The 17790-nt window shown below is 40.9% G+C and overlaps 1 protein-coding gene and 1 long non-coding RNA gene across 4 annotated transcripts in view; both read left to right on the forward strand.

The window, feature by feature from the left end:
• Ptp69D (Protein tyrosine phosphatase 69D) overlaps positions 1-17790 on the forward strand; it is a 577123-nt gene that overhangs the window by 190989 nt on the left and 368344 nt on the right. The gene's annotated exons all lie outside the window — the stretch shown is intronic.
• The window catches only part of LOC147756135 (uncharacterized), a 207929-nt gene that overhangs the window by 116543 nt on the left and 73596 nt on the right, over positions 1-17790 (forward strand). For both annotated transcript variants that reach the window (XR_015327059.1, XR_015327058.1), the window contains one exon: positions 14613-14726. This is a non-coding gene — a long non-coding RNA (uncharacterized LOC147756135). The remainder of the gene's footprint in view (positions 1-14612; positions 14727-17790) is intronic.

The raw sequence follows: 17790 nt of genomic DNA on the forward strand, positions 1-17790 counted from the left end.
GCAACTCAACACCGGTAAGAGATACGCTTTTACGAATGTGATATCGGTATTCCTCGAAGGTCCAACGGCCGCTGTGCGTCTGGTTTAGGAGACCGATGTTTTTCGTGGGTTAATTTTTGTATAGATGCCTTTTACCTCACGTATGGCTGTATGGGAAAAATGGTCTCAGCAGGAAAAGCAACCGGAGAGGAAGCAGAAAATTCTTCCGATGGAAGGAACAAAAAGGCATATTGTGATTCATCCAGCATGATCTCACGTCCCTTTACTCGCCGGCTCTTCTCTATCTCTTTGTCAGGCAGTTTACAGTGATCCTTCACTCTTGTAGATCTCATTTGGATTCCGGCGCATCTCTTTGTATTCTTCCCACAGCAAGGACAACCTTAAAATGGCGGGCTTCAAGCCGTGTGCACCGTCCTCGTCGACGACCGCCGTCTCCTCGAGCATGCTTCGTGCAATAATTCAAGTTATATTATCGTAGTTTGTGGATGAGTTTAGTATGGACTGCTCATTTGGCGGAAACGTTATAGGCCTTCATCAGTATTCTTGAGGCTATTAGCGGGTTTGTGTCGGGAAGCTGTAAGACTCGCGCGTTAAGTTCACGTCTTCGCAGTCCAAACGTCTTGCTGATTTGGACATAGCTCGAACGGTTGCAGACAGGACTAGAAAGCGTGAAGCTTATGCGAAATAGAGGATAGTTAAAAAAAAAAAAAAAAAAAAAAGCTTCTGCATCACCTTCTATTTTCCATCTTTCTTGGGAGGAGGGAATCTGTAGAGATACTCAAGGGCGAATTTTTGTACGTTGCATTTGAATGCTAACATCGAATGTTTACGGGTGCAAGTTGAGCTGTGCCGGCCAGCTGGTAGGCATATCACCACCACGACTATCACTGATACTGGATGATTTTAGTTAAAGTAGTGTGAATTCACCTTTTCTCTTTTCCCCTCATATGGGAAAAAGAGACTGAGAGAAGAGTGATACAGGAAAAGAAACAACCGACTGAGTAGTGAGAACAGATTGCGGCGGTGGCAATGGTTGCTGAGGCTGCAGGAGCCAGCTCAAAAAAGCGATGATTGGTTAATGGGGAAAAAAGGACGACTGCCACTGTTGCTGGGCCTTCCCAGTTCCGCTAGGCTTTTTCCCTAACTCTTCCTACTCCTACATTCCGCTCTAGCGCCAAATCTTAGAGAAAAAAAAAGGAAGGTCTCTTGGTCAGAAGAGGAGCGGCCTCAGTAGTAATAGTCCATATGAAAAGAGAGAAAAAAGATAGAGCTGTTAGGGTAGAAAGGGCTGCAGCAGCAATAGTCCTCGACTTGTTCGACTGTTGTTGATACTGAAGTCGTCGTTCGCCTGCGAAGAATGAAGGGAACGCAAAGTGTTATAGTTGTTGTTTGATTTCGGGTAGATCCTCTTGGGCTAAAATTGCTGAGTGTAGACGTGAATGGTATAGGCAAGTTAGTAGGAAGATCTATTGTCCTCGGCACCTACAACGGATTGTTGTAAGCCTGCTTTTCCCCATTCTTCCAGCAAACAATGTCAAAAATCTGGTGGGCGCCTTGCGGCCGGCTATCAAAGGACCAGACTCTCCAGTGTCCGAATCTCCAGGAAGCCTTCTTCACAAAACATACGCAGTACTGTGCTACCGCTTCTCCCGTAAGCCATTTTGGCGTCACTGCGCTATCATTTATTAGTTTAAAGCGAGATAGCCAGTTGCAAGATTCCATCGTTACGGAGAGCAAAGTGCACAGGAAAGGCTCATAATTTCAGTTTGCTCCTACCTAAGCATCTTTTTTGCCATAGTGCATTCAACCTTACTGTTTTTTTTTAATTCTAAGCTAATTCCAGCCAGCGTCATCGTAACGAAACTGGAATTGATTAAATAAACAGTAAAATACTCATTCGAATTCTACCTGAATTTTTCTGGTAAGTACACCTCTATTTACCAAATTTTATATTAGCTGTACTTTGCTATATTTATTGTTTATGTTAGTGTAATTAAAATAGAGGAAACGTATATGACTAGAGAAATTATTTTTCCGTCAATAGTATGGTATTTTCGCTACTATCGGCTCTCAAACAAGTCGAAACGGGCAGGTAATGGTGATGGGATACCACCGAACACCCGTCAAGTTCATTGATGTCTACCGTGGTTGACTTCGGGGACAGGAAACCTCGATGAAGTCTTGTCTCAATGGCTTTGCATCTGAGGTAATTTCTAACTTTTCTTTTGAGGACCACCTGTGGCTAGATCAGTGCCCGAGACGAATTATAGGTGATCCATAACTTAAGGCAAGAGACAGAAATGATGACGTCGCTGTTATTTACATTAGCCACGACACCATGTTCGGATACTGGGAGATTCAGAAGTTTGGTAAAGGCATAACTGTCATAATAAACAGCTATTGAGTGACTAAAGGCTTAGGTCCTTCAACCAGAGAATTCCTTTGTACAGGCCATAGCAGTTGCTTATAAAAAAAACCAACTGCATCACATCTCGTGGTATGTTATTATCGAATAAACGAGTAATCCAGATGCGATATCGATGGGCGCATACTGTGTAATATTGCTTCATCTACGTTTCAAGACGTTTTCCTTTATACAAGTCATAACTCCGCTGACTTAGACCGCATTTGCTCAATGAGTCTACCAGATATTGAGATATATGTGTATAATACAAGTAATATTAGTCCATTGCGGGTCGCTTTTCCTCGGACTCGAGGCGGTTGGCCTGCGGCGCCACCTGTTTTGGGTGATTACTGAGACTTCACGAAAACATGCGACAGTAGATAAAACCTACTACCTATTTTATACTACCTTCGAAATGAGCAACCTCCCTTTCCGGTCATATACGGTTATACTTGCCTTTCATTTATATATATAGCATGCAAAACAACGACGTATCTACATCAACAGGAAGTGAGGCCCTTTACCATGGATAAGTGATCTTTTCTTCACTGATTTTGTCCGGTAATAACGAAGGCCTTACCGAGAAGAGACTGGCGGGTAGAATAGCTGCCAATAAGCCCCAGTCGTTTTTCTTGGTCACCCGCGACTATGGGGACGCTGAGAACATGCCCACTCATTTCCCTGATGCGCAGAGAGCGGCTGGCCTCATCAGCAGCACCAGCATGGGCACGGACTTCAGCTCCAAGTACAGTCTTCTTCGTTCATGCTAAGATTTCTGCGGGGGCTTAGCTGTACTCCGACTGAGTTTCCTCGATACTAAAGAGACATTATACGTTACGCCGAAGAGATATTGATCGGTATAATCTTCCACAAATAAACGATAGTCTAACTTCGATTCACAGGGTCTTCTTCGGAGTGATAAGTACAGTTGCGGGTTTTAGCTTACACACGGGGTTTAGTTCTCTGCTAGATACATTTGGTAAAGGTACCGGTTGTTGTACAAAGCTACATTATTGAGATCGAACAAGGTTGCCTAGTAAATCGTCGCTTCCAAGCGTTCTCCCCTAACTTCCGCTCCCGTAAACCTGGTCCGACTGCCCAAAGTCGTTGAGCACGACCGAGAGTACGCGTTGGTACCGGAAAAGAAGGTCAATACGATCCTCAAACGCTTAAGCTTGATGAGTATTTAAGCTAGAATGAGAACGCAGCGTAAGAGGGAAAAGAAGAAATCATGAAGGTCCCATAGCAGCATAAACCACGTTAATGAAAGTCAACTAAGTAGGGAATCGTTGCCTTAACATATAATAACCTTAAATCTTCGAAGAAAATAGCAAGATTACATAATGTAGCCGCGGAAGCTTAGTAGTTGCCGGTAGTAAGATTTTGCATCTTAAATAGGGTTAAATAAGGCATTTTACTGTATTATATCGTACACTATACCTGTTATCGCTTTGAGCATTACGTGAGATCTGTCGAGTTATTCCTGTAATATGGCTCTGTGCTACCCATCGTACGTTACCGCGCTGTTAGTACTGTCGAAATTATGGTCGTTCCATACAGCAGCTGATAATAATAATAACAAGCAACTGCTATACTGCACTACCGGACGGTTGAAAATGAATTATTGCAGCGGTTTCCACAAGCACAGATGTGTTGGTAAATGACGTTACGACTTTTTGTTTTTACGGCGGGTTATCAGCTTTGAGCACAACCATAACACAGCCGATAAGGGCGTACGTCTCGACCATATTGTATCTAGATCCGCGAATTGTTTCGTTCTCATTGCTACTATTACGGTATATACAATGTGAGTCAGCGAACTTCAAAGCAATCAATGTAGCGATTTGTCGATCCAAGTCGTCTGGTCCACAGTTTTGCTGTGCCTCTTATCGACTAAACTATAAGGTCATCCGTTGTTGATGTATCCATTTCGAGCTACGACGAATGGCACCTGTTTTTCGAATTCGCGTAATATCTAAATCAGATGACAAAAAGCGATTGTTGTCCTTGTTTTACATATTTTAGTGATCCTTTTAGATGATTTAAGCAAATTACGCAATGTTTAAGGACTTTTCCGTAAATCGGACGCTGATTAAAATGGCCAAAATTTCATGTCGGATACCCATAGTCTTCAGGGAGCAGAACAATGGAAGCTCGTTAAATTGCATGAACGGGACCGCCAGAAGGTAGGCGCTTCATGAGAAATTGTGCGCTCACGAAACTTCTTTAGACATAACTTTGGTGCATTGAACGCGCAATGACATGTAGTAATGCCCCGCAAACCATATATTGTCCATGTAAAACTAGTTCAATTAAGGCTGTAGAAAGTCTTTTAGCGTGCTTCGGTTAGGGGAAGTCGTTAAGAGATAAATGTAAAAAGATCCGATGACAGCTCACGAGCCAGAGCCGTACATAGTAGCGTAGGGACTGGTAGGCTAACGAACGGTAGCTTTGTTTGTTCACCGATTCAGTTACATGGAAATAATAGTCAATAGGGACGGGGATTTTTTGACAAAATTAGGGTCACTATGCAGCTGCTTTTAGGCCCACGTAGCAAACGCACGACTCCTTTTAAGGGTTCTTTGCTTCGACTCCTGGGTCTCCGTGCGATGCACAACAGATACTACCAGGCAAAGGATTCAATTAGTCCAATCGACTAGAAACTGAAGTGTTCAAATTTCCCAATATGTTCTCAGACACTACATTACCGTTTTCCGTAAATGTCTAAGTGGTGAGGCAACAGATACAGACCCAGTAGCTTAAAGCTTTATGCAGGGCTGGGCAAAAAAATTCTAGGTAGTGTGCGCTTACCGTGCAGTGTACTATGGCGTTGTAAGCTTAGAGCCATAGCAACATCGTTTTTGCAAAAAAAAAGGTTAACGATATCTATTCTTCAACTCAAGTTTATAATAAAACGGTAGAGCTGTCAGCTCATTTTTGTAAATACCACATAGTCCGCATCCGCACCTTAATTGTAACGCATAACATTGACATGCTGAAAATGAACTACCCCTGGAAGTATGAGAATGTGTTAAGCCTATTCGAGTAAATTCCTATGCAATCCTTCCTACCGCATAGGGCACCATACGGCACGTACACACACACACACACACACACACACGTATTTGCTGAGACTAACTTACAAATAAAACAGCTTCTCTATCAGGTCTCCGTGTACTGGAACCTGAAGCAAAAAGCAATATTAGTCGCTCACTCGGGTTCTTATCCATGGAAGTTTTTCTAAGCCAAATCGGGATTAAAGTTAAGTACGACCACGAGAGCCTCTGCTATCTGCGTACAAAATGATATTTAACTATTGACCACATGATTATCCCGGTAATTCCTATTGTTCGGTGCATTTATGCCTAATTCTAATGCAAAACAATGGCGGCGAAGCTAGGCCTAACAAATTAAACTAATTCATTGTTAATATCAACATATGCTTCTTATACATTAGATAAGTACTTTAGATAACGAAAGCTCTAGGTCCTCCGGCTATAAGAGAAACAGCATACTTGAGGTCTGATATCAAGTTCAAGGTTCTAGAAAAGGAAAGTGCTAGTTTGATATATATGTACATACTGTTGCTGGAAACATGCTATATTTGCCTACAGCGTGGGAACCCTGGCCGAGAAAATAGTATTCATTCAGGAACTTCTCAAGCATAGGGGATTACAGCATATTATAGCATTTTTTTTACAGTACAATTTCGATATGCCTGAAAAACTTAAAACACGTGGTGTTTAATTAGGTCCGAAACTAAGCGTAGATATACTTACCAGCTATCTGGAGCACCCTGCATACTTATGGCACATGCTTGCTATCGGAGCTTAGTGTGGAAATGCGTTTAAACGAGGTCAGGCTTGACCCAAAAGACTTTACAAAAAAAGCTTTGACGCACAGCACAGGGCTCCGGACCGGAAGGGAGTACCATCGATTGGAGAATGAATAACGAGTGTATCAAAGGCCTAGACATTGGTTAGTTCGGAAGTCATACTATTCAGTTTACTAAACGTTCTAGCCACTCCAGAGCAGCTCTCTACTAATACAGTAGCCTTGCGAGCTTCCGCAACTACGTAAGAGCGAAAAAAAGCGCAGAGATAGCAGTACCTCTAATAATAAAAGGTTTGCGTCCGGCAAAGGTCGGCTATCCAGAGTATAATGGAAGCTAGGCAGAGTATAATGGAAAGAAGACTGCACTGATCATTAATGGATTATAAATCAAATGTCATTTATATATGACGAGACGACTGGCAAACTTTTCGTATCCAGATATACTGGATGTATCACTACCGACCTGTTTTGATATAACCCCTCTGAATAGCTTTGCTGGTGGGGAACGCACCCGTGAAATATAATGCATGTTATACCTGAAAGCGCTAGATGGCCTCAAGAACTTATATACCTGGATGCAAATGATGATTTGATTTTTTCCAATGAATACCAATCTGGTCCTTATACAATTATCTACAAATTGCTTTTGAATATCGCTCGTTCTCTTCGTATGGTTCGTAATTGGTGAATATTTTTTTTTATAAGCAAGAAATGCGTATCGTGCCACGCCTGTTAAGAAAAAAAGCGTGTGAAATCATCGTATTTTAGTAAAAAAATCAGATTTTCAGGTACAATTTGCAGGTACAAATTTTCGTTAACATTAATTCATTCATCAATAAACGTATCGCTTTAACGATTTCATTTTAGAACTTACATTTGAAGTTAATTGGAAAGGAAGTCAAGGAGATTACACAGTAAAATATCTGCTAATATTATAATCAGCTAGCATCAAAAATATATAATCAGTGTCTCGTATTATTAGTATTGTATATAAGTATAATACCGAATTTTCTGTAGCGTCGATCGAATAGTTAAACAATGCACCAGATGGTATCCGTACTATTAGTCAAACGTATAGATCCGCTTCATGCTAAGTAAACATGCTAAGATATATCCGCACAACGTACCCTGCTATACATATGGCCGTTAGCAGAAGTTTTTATACATTACTCGCAGCTAAAATTTCATGGGACAGTTTGTTCATAAGTATCATTGCCAAATAAAATACCACCACACTGTTTATTATCATATATATATGCGGGGTATATAGAACAAAAAATTTACATTTGGCCGCTTCTTGTAGAGGGCACGCCACCATCGGCTGTTCTTGGTGTCAAGAAACGTCCTTTCTCTCGAGCGCGTCGTTTTCGGGATTTCAATGAAGATCAAAGCAAAAATGTATTGCCTTCGCGTGAGACGAACGCCCCATTGAGACTATGAACCTCGTAAGCTACGACAATTCGACAACGTCCGGCATCGCAGATACTTACATGGCTTTGAAAGAAGCGGGTTCTGCTACGGCGCAACGGAAAAATTGCAACGCGGACTCGAAAATCTTCAGTTCCTCCCTTTTAAGCAAATACTTATTGTCGATGCAAAAACTCCACCGCAGAAATAATCGCTAGCTTATTCACGACCTCGGATGTGTCTGTTATGGATAAAAGTAAATTGCGGCCAATGTTCCCGTCTTTCGGTTGCCACTTAGTGAAGGAAACGTTATATCACCGTAGTAACCCTGAAAAGCCAAGCTCTTACCGAACAACTTTATCTGCACATTCTAGAAACTATTATGCAACCGTGGATACCCTAAGTACGAACAAACACAATATAGAATAATACTTCGGCATAAGCACATACGCTTGCCGACCAGTCTAAGTTTGAACCTGCTGGACTACTACTTGTAAGACCGAGTCTTACATGTATTTTTTTTTTTTTTTATATATACATTTATAAGTTACATGTTATAAGTTATGTTACAAGTTAATGACCGAGAATCTGGTAAGTTCTGAGATGACAACGTCCACTCACGTCTTTATAGAAAAGGAGGCGTTTGTAAAGCGAGTATTCGAAACAAGCCCGCGCACAATTTGGGTTTTGAATCAAAGCTATAACCATTGTAAAAGTAAATAAATTGTGCTATCCCCCGCCAGGGATAGCATTTCTAGCAGATGCAAGGAATTTCGCTGAAGTATCTGCTTTTGTTTAGATACAGTCTTAGAAACAATTTACAAAGAAATGTGCGGATATATATATATATATATATATATAGAAGAAGAGGTTCAATGTTACGCTCGATCTAAATTAAAGACGGCGTTTCGGGGGCTGGAAATACTCATTCCATCATTAGTGACAATAGTTGAAGCAGTCTCAGTGGCAGTCGTTATTTTCGTAGTGCAACTTCAGGCAAAAGTACTAACTAAATGACACTTAAGGAGCGGCTTGTGAATGGCTCCGATGAGGCATACTTAGGGACCGATTTAACATCATACTGCGAAAAATTTCTTGCGGCGAAGGCCTCATTGTGGAATCACATAACGAGACTCTCAGAGGGAAATATTACCGAGCTACCTTACTTGGTAACCGCAGCAGCCAAAAGCTGGGGTTTAGAGTGCTTTAATAGAAGGAAATGACCTACATGAGAGAGTAAGTACAACCTGTACATCTTGTTATCCTAATGCTTTGTGCCTGATGCTGATTTCCTTACTATTCAATCGAAGCACGGATGGCTTATGTGGACTGACGCGAAAGGAAGCTTGTTGATTGTGCGCTTAGACGAGACAAGTAAAGGACATCATCGCCTAACTTTGAATTGGGTAACGAATAATTTCAAGTTAATTTAAGTAATTGGGAGTCATGATTGTGTAAATACAAGTACAGATCTACCTTGTAATATAAACAGTCCTGCCTCGCAGACGCCGACGGTTAATTTCTTTTCTTCTTTGAAAATTTTTAGCAAAAACCAGCCCTAAATATTCTAATATTTGGCTCTTTTAGACAGTCAGCAACAGTAGTAATAAAATCTGACACATATATTTAGAAACAATGGTATGGCACTTCGAAGACGGCAACCATGAAGAAGTTCGACCCGATATTCTGTTGTTATAGCTACTGCTACTCCTGCATCTTGCATATGAACGAAGGAAGTTCTGCACACCGAATACGACCTCCTTTGGAAAACGGGAATTTCAATCGAAGCAATTTATATTTCCCAAGGCCAGCCAATAGCTCCTCCTCATGTGCTACGCTGCGGAGAGCTTTCGTTCGCTCGCTGCTTTAGGATTCCAGAAAACTGTTCCTCTCAGGATACGGAAACCGGAGCACGTTGGACGTCTGCCTAGTCGGTTGGCTTAGAAGTGGGTTGGAAAAGGTCGGAAAAAGTCACTACAATATAAAGTAGCTGAACGTAAAAAAAATTATGGAGGAGAGTACGGTATGAGAGACAAAAAGAATCAAATAATTCTAAGGAGACAATACAAGTGAGAGGATAACGCGAGTGATGAGCTAAAGGATGAGGTCAGAGAAACGAAGTACGCGGTGGTAGCGAGCAATATTGGAGCGAAGAATCGGAACAATCCACATCCGCATGTCGAGCTGGTGGCGGTAGCGAGCTATTGAGGACGCAATCGGCTACGACGACGGTGTCTGTACGGTCACGTCGTTATTCATTGGGTCACGTGCGATATATTTAAAGACAAAACAAGGGCCAATTTCAATTCTGTGCTATTCGTTGTACGAATTGATACAGAAGCGGTTTCTATGAAACAACACATTCAATATTTGTGAAGACAATACGTTGATAGGGGTCTGGCTTATATATTTTAGATCGCGAACTCTTATTGGCGAGACAGCGACGCGCAACCCCTATTTGTCCAGTGGCATTCTCACAAGTGTTTGCCTTTCGCTATCAGGGTCTTAAAGGTAGTCCTTAATAAAACACAAGCTAGATTACAATTCCGCTATACTTGTGTAAGTCAGTCATGGATGAAACTTATTAAAGTGGCACAAGTATCTAAAACAAACAGTTTGCTATTCATTTGAAATATAAATAATTTTTATAAAACGAGCTTTTTTTTAATCCTATATTATGTTTGAGGTGCGAGTTGGGAACTAAATTGGATAATAATTTCTCAGTATCTCTAGTATCGTCTGTCCGCATAAACGGCTGTCATCTCTTATTATTAGAAACTTGAAGTTGAATATAACATCCTTGCTCATTTTATCATAATTTACGTTTATGATAACTAGCTCTAAAGCTTTTTCTATATTGAATGTATATCGTTATAGGCTGTTGGGCACTATTTTATAGGCAACTAAGCACACTGAAATCGTTTCTATGGATTTTCTGCCACTTTGCGTCGACCCTTATTTTTTCATTTATATTGAAGCGGGTAATAGTGCGATATAACGGGATCAGAGGACGTTCAAGTTCCCCTTCTCGAGTAACAACGGAGGCAGTTGTCGTCGTAGAGACTTGGACCACGTCTCAACGCTCCTGTCGGCCATGGGCTTTTCGAAAGAATCGGTTCGATTTGTTAGTCGTAACACCTGGCGACGATGATCGTCTCTCTCAGAAAAGTTCATACTACTTTCCTAGCTGTCGTCCTGCTTTTCTTAAGCTATCAGAAGGTACTAAATCCGACACTCTTCAGTCTGGGTTCAGTTCAGGTAGAACGTAGTATCCTTGTTCTAACCAGAAACTGCTCGATTCTCAACGTGAAATGCTATTAGCCATCTTTTCCCTTTTTAAGAATTTACCGGACGACCAGCGATGGAAATATGCTACCGTGTCCACTTACCGAAAAAGTACCTAAACAGAGAAAAAAAGAAGCAAGCGTCGCTATCAGATTTCTGGACTGTTGCTATTTGATTAAGTACATGGGTACTACTTTGCTATTTGTTTATTATTTATACTATTTCGACCAGAACGGGTCTGATTTATATCTATGTAGTTGGGGGTCAACTAATTAAGTGGTCACAAGCGGGAAGTGCTGACACAAGTGAAAGGTTTGCTGTATTTACATTGATGTTATACAGTATTAATTGCCTCAAAGATAAATAATGGATGCACGAAGCAAACTGCTAAAGTATAATTGTACGAGAGTACGTTTACTTGACATTTACAACTATCGAGTGCATGCTCAGCAATAGCAAGATTACAAAGCACTGCTTTCTCTTTCCCATTTTCAAATGCCCTTTGGAGCAATACTAGCTGAGGTTGTACACGTATCATATGAGAACTTCATTTAAGCCCTATGGAAGAAAAGCAATAACTAGCTATTAATACTATTAAGTAAGGAAGGGGTCACCGTCGAAAAGGTTCCCCCAGTGACAAAACTGCTCAAGATAAAATGAGTCGTCGGGTAGCGCATATTTTGAGTCTCTCTATAGATTAATTAAAGGCGGCACAGATTGGGGAGTTTGACTGCTTCGCCCTTGAAAGATGCTCAGGTATATAAGCTCTCATTGATTTGGAATGATTATGCATCTGTATAGGTGTAAACACGTATGCGTCTCTATACGTTAGCCGTCGATTCAATACGGTCTTAAAAATTTAGCCGTACCTTGTGGTAATCTTTTGCTCCAAAGGTTTTCCGTTCGCTACATTAGCAAAATTGTGAAACCTAATTGTGAGCTGTTTGCTATCTAAGCTTTTTTTAGAGAGGTCCAGACACATCGTGTGTGTTTACGTCACGAAATAAGTATGTAAGTTAACCAAAATATATCCAAGGGGTGTGCGCTAGGATATTTCAAGTCCGTTTTGCAACCAGTGCTATCGCTTTGTGTAGAAAATTAACGTAATTACGTAAGTCTGTGTGCATAAGGTAATATATGTGTATATTATGACATTGTAGGGTGATTAGGACATGTAATTTCAACTGTAATTTTTCAAGACGCTACGCTGGAGTCATTGACAGCCTTTTGCCTTCTTGAATACTACGTGTCCATAAGAATATGCAAATATTCTTCATTGGAACATTGTTCATTCTCTTTTTAATGGAACGGTGCATGTACAAAGCAAGTAGATGTTTCCTAGAAAAAAATATCCTAATTCTCTAGGCATCACGTTGAATATCTTTCCAAAGCCAATCAGCTTGGCTATGGCTAATGATTGACGAGCACCAGTTTTACTAACGGAAACACTCACATATTTCTTTAGCATATTGTTTTCTTTTTATAAAAATTCTAGCTAGCTAGCTAGCTAGAATTTTCACTCAGATTCAGTAGTCGGAGCTGATAGGTTTAATAACACCTGCATAGCCGAGCCTTACCCACAGATTATTTTTTTACTATTACTATTTCCCTCGGTTTACCTCTTTATTATTCAGATAATACTAGGTAGTATATAATTCATAAATAGTGTATGAGAAGGCGATCGCTTCATCATTCGATTACGTTGCTACGTTATTATTTTGCCTGGACCAGTGGGTCGTTGTTAGCGACTCTTCCCTACGTCCCGCTGCACCCAAATCTAAATTTTTCCGCTTTTTCACTACCTGGTGATGGTGGCGCCGTTGTTTCTTATAGCGATTCCCACAACGTTCTCACCTTTCGTACAGACCCCTATTTCTAACCGCCCAGCCCTACCTAGTGGTGTGCACGACGTGTGCCATTCATTTTACGCGAGCGGTCAGGTCTGGCAGAGAAACGGGCGGGAAAGCAAAGGACATTTATCGTTTTTCGTTCTGAACTGGGCCGGGCATACATCCACTTTCAATTTGACCTCAACACGCGAGAGGCCGTCCATAGAATATTAGGAGCACAGAGTTAACTTTCGAGGCCTGAAACAGGGACGCAGGCTGGTTCTGTTAGCGTTCCCTATTTTTTAACCTTACGGAAAAGTGCGTCAGCAGTTCTGACGAGGTTTAATCCCTCTTCGTCGATCTTCTTTTTTTGTGAACTATCGTCATCGTTGGCTTGGTATTTACTCGATCCTTCTTTTGTTTCATGCCTGACTGCATGCTAGTGTTGCGAGACGCCATTTTCTTCTTTTGCAGTGCTTGATATTGTTGCATCGTATGACCGTTGCATTTCATTGCTTTATAGCAGCGTTTAAAATGGAAAATCGCGATTCCTCTTTTTCAACGGTATACAAGATAACGCTAGCCACCTCCTAAAGATTGATAGACTGCCTGGTCGATGTGCTTTTTTTGTTCTTGCTATCTTCATAACCACCCGCGCATTTTTTATTATGGCATTAGCACAAGCGGAAGGATGAAATTACACGATATTAATATAGTCCTCTACGGGCCTCTCAATATCACTACATTCAAAACGATAACCCCTCCAAAATTACGCTACGTTAGCCATATATCAATAAAGGTGGTCTTCGATAACTCACCTTTGATATCTTATCTGCCATATTTACGACTGTTTATGCATGCCTAGTACTGTAATTTAGGTAGGAACTATTGTAACCCAATATTTTGATAAAGTGAAGATAGTATAGAAGATTACACAGATTCTATGAAGGGCCAATTTTTTAAGGACGCGTTGTGAATTTGTTTTCTCATATCGTTTTTTTGCTTATCTAGGTGATGCATTTTTTTTTAATCTCTTATATTGATAAGCCCTTACATTAATGTCAGATATTATGCGGTGTATGACGACCGCTCTCGTACGTAACCAGGTGCATAGCTAATGATATGTTCCGTCCTATGGCCTAACTCGGTTGGCCTTTGTGCACCTTCCATTGCTCTCCGTTTCGTCAAATCTTAAACTGAACGAGGCAGTTTCAAAGATTTCGTTGCTTTACGGGAAAAAACTACTGGGAACAATCGGTGGCTGGACGCGACAGGGAAGCTGCAAGCGGCCCAGATGGCTGTTGGCAAAAAAAGGTGTACTGTAAATTGCAACGAATTCGCATATCACGTTCACGACCCCTTTTACATTGTCGGCCTTAGGATAAGATCACGAAACGAGCTTTGCGCCCAATTCCTATCAGCTTTTCGTGCTGGAGGTACCGTTGGGATTTTTACGATGGCTTGTCGAGGAAAAAAAGAGCAATTCGGTTCGATTGGCGTAATGCAGAGTGACGGTTATTCTCAATAGAGGCACATGAAATTATCAACCGATTTTATCTTTTGTAAATTTATCTTCCAGGTAGACTATTTGATGTTTCTAATTCACTACCGCAGCTATACAGATTCTTAGGTCAGGCTTATTACGACTGCTACTACTACTATAACAACGTGCTTTTTGTGCCGAGTATTGTCACATATATATTATCACGTAAAGCTAGGCAGAAATAGTTTCTTAAGCATTTGAAAGTAAATTCGCAGCTCGATAGCGACGCTGGGAAAACTGTTTAAATAAACAAGAGCTACCCAAGCCGATTTAAATTAAGCAACTCACGTTTGTGCTTTTGGCTTTGCAGGTAAGCGGGGATGCCGGATGTCTGACCAAGCGTATCATACAAATGATAGTCCCGCGTAAGCTTAGGACTGTTAGGATAAACAAGGCGTGTTCGTGTTGAAAACAGCAGAAATAGGTAGATTTTCCCCTAGGTCATTTCAGGTAAAAGACCTCGTTCTATATTATAGTAGTTACTACAGTTATGACTATTTGTCTCACGTGTTTCTGCGTACAACCTTGGGTACAATTTTCGCATTTTTATTAAAATACCCTGCCATGGTATCTACATGTAGAAGGAAAAACACACAGCTACGCTGGTTCACATGTTAGCGTTAGCAACATAACCAATACCACGAACTATCGTTACCATGAAAAAAAAACATCGAGCCAATAGCTGCAGGAGGAATTTCATCGGTTTGCGGGAACCTCCGATAGAAGTTCGACTAAACCCGCCCCAACTGCCCTTTTTAGGCAGGTACTTGATGCTATGCCGTAGAAGCGATTTGAAGGACTCAGAAAGAATAACCGACGAACGAAAGAAAAAAACCACTAATCGAGTGCTAGACTTTGCAAGTCAAAGTCACAGAGTAATATCTCGAGAATTACAATTCCAAGAGCAATCCACGAGAAACGTGTTTTACTGACTCGGATAACCACTTAATATCAATTTAACTTATCGAACTTACAGCTAAAATTGCAACAGATAGTGTCTCAGTAATTTTCATGTATTTCTTATATATAGTATCTATATATTGGGCTTTGTCAATGAGTTACATAAATAACTCAAGAAATAACATTTGTTTGAATTCGATGATCGACTGATATTTTGGGATCATCAAAGTTTATGATTAGCACTAAGAAAATAAATATAAGCCTTTTTTTTTTTATTACGCGTGTCCTATAGATATGTATTGATAAGGGAAGGAAAAGTCAAAAATCCATATAAACTACAATTTTCAATAGAAAGCTATACGTACTGAACGAGTTATATGAACGCATCTTCCCTGCTTCGGTGCGCCGAAGTCCAGCAGAAAATTGCCTACCGAGGTCTACCGATAGCAGTAAGGCTGTTAATTTAAAAACTGTTGTACGTTCGCGTTTTAATGCTTGAAACATTATAACGTGCTTTAACTCTAAAAGTTTTGCTGAAGCAGGCAGAAGGAGTGGGAAGGTTATAGATTGCGTGCACATACGAAGCCGTACTTTTACACGACACCTAGTATATTTGTTGAGAAAATATACTCGAAAAAAAGGTCTGAGCTATGGCAACGCTCGGGAATGTAGGACGATAAAGCTAATAATAATAATATCGTTATTATTTACTTACCTAGTACGCAACATATCCGGCACTTGTATGTCAAACCTTTGCCACGAACGACTTTAACAAAGTGGGTTAAAGAGCTGAAGAAAGAAACCTTTCATGCAGTCCCTGGAGCTTTACTGTTACTTCTGAGGATTAAAAAAAGTCATTTAATTTTCAAAGATAGTCTTTTCTATTATTCAAGAAATCGATAACCATATCTAGTTTACGTTCCTTTTATTTAACAAAATATGCGCTAAATATTCAATGTAAACTTCGATCATGAAGTAGACGAAGCGTTTGAAGCATATGACATTAAAAGATTCCTATTCAGTTTACAAGGGCGGAAACAGCTTCAACCGTAATCACTCAGACGATTCCAGAGTTGATTGACTTTCTGATATTCCTGGTGAAGCTGCAGAAGCAAGGGCAAAAGTTCTGCGGTGTGTCGGATAAAACATAGAATATCCAGCGTATGCACAATAAACCAAACAAAAAATGCATGCTCGAAAATTTATTTTCCGACGATATCGAATGCTGAGTGAGAGTCTGAGGCATAATAAATAGGAACAAATCCCTAACTTCTGGGTCTGTGATTAGGTTGTTCTGGTAATATAGGTATACCATATGCACCATATGTACCATATGCATACGAAATTTCAATCCTGAACCGCAAAGCAAAGCCCATATCTTCTATTGACTGTCTGAAGGTCACAACGTGTCATCACAACTGTTTCTCACAAAGCCGTTTTTTTTTATAGAAAGCTTCGATTGAGTCGGTTAACCAGTCGCTTTGACAAATTCTTTGAGAGCGATATAATTTTCTTATTTGCCATTGCAATACATACATGTATAGATGAGCATGATTTATCCAATTCATAGCTACTTATAGAGGTAGGATTGACTGTTTAGTAAAGAATTTTTCGCCCCTAAAAGGAGCGTATCATTTAGAGTGTGGTAGGACCGTACCTCCTGTTTCTAGCAGTGCACACTAGTGCTCGTATTGTAATAGTAGTTCCCTCGCCTTCAACGTTTGCCAGTTTTGAGCAGCCTAGCTGCTTGTATCGTAAGTCCACTTAGACAAAGTCTCAGCTCATCAATCAGTACGGCTGGGTAATAGGGCATTTTGTATACTATGGGTTGTTGCTCTAACGGGGGATACGAGCTAGAGAAGTATGTGTAAGTATGGTACGAAGGATGATGGTCGTGTTCTTCTCGATCGAAGATGACGCTCCACACAAACTTTTCCTTCTGCCTCTCCCATCGATGCACATCCAAGCTTCTCTTGGTACTGTCACTACTTGTGCTGCTATACTACTGCTACAAACAGATATAGGGGCTTGTTTGCCATAGAGTAAGAGCAGACCTTCGGAGGAGGCTGAAGTTGGTTTGCCGGCTTTGAGCGGGAGAAGGCAAGGCCGCTGACTCCGAGGAGTTCCATGTAGGATGAGAGTATGTTGGGGACGCGAAGCAGCGAAGCGTTACAATCCTTTGCTGAGGAATCTTCGACCGGCAGGCCGCCATTTCCCTCCTCCAAAAGCAACTTGTTCACTAAAGGGTTTCGTCGCTTTTGATGGGACCGCACTGCCCCGGATTCCCTACAGGATCTGCGTTCGTACGTGTAAAGAGCCACGTATTTAGAGGAAGGAGCTTAGAATAATTTGGACAAATATCAACTACTTCATGAGCATTAGCTTAGGAAGGCCTGTCAGTATAACAAGCATTAGTCTTGTACCTAGCCTGACCTAACGGAAAAGTCTTCCTGTAGTGCTGCGATTGCCGGACAGACAGACTTTGAAAACTACCTGCTAACGCTATAATCGATACGCGTTAGTGGTAGGAATAGAGTTTACTAGTTGAAAAACCTGTGGCGGACTATGTCTGACAACGATTATCTAAG

This window comes from Varroa destructor, unplaced genomic scaffold (assembly GCF_002443255.2).
Source record: "Varroa destructor unplaced genomic scaffold, Vdes_3.0 BEIS01000004.1, whole genome shotgun sequence".
Taxonomy (NCBI): domain Eukaryota; kingdom Metazoa; phylum Arthropoda; class Arachnida; order Mesostigmata; family Varroidae; genus Varroa; species Varroa destructor.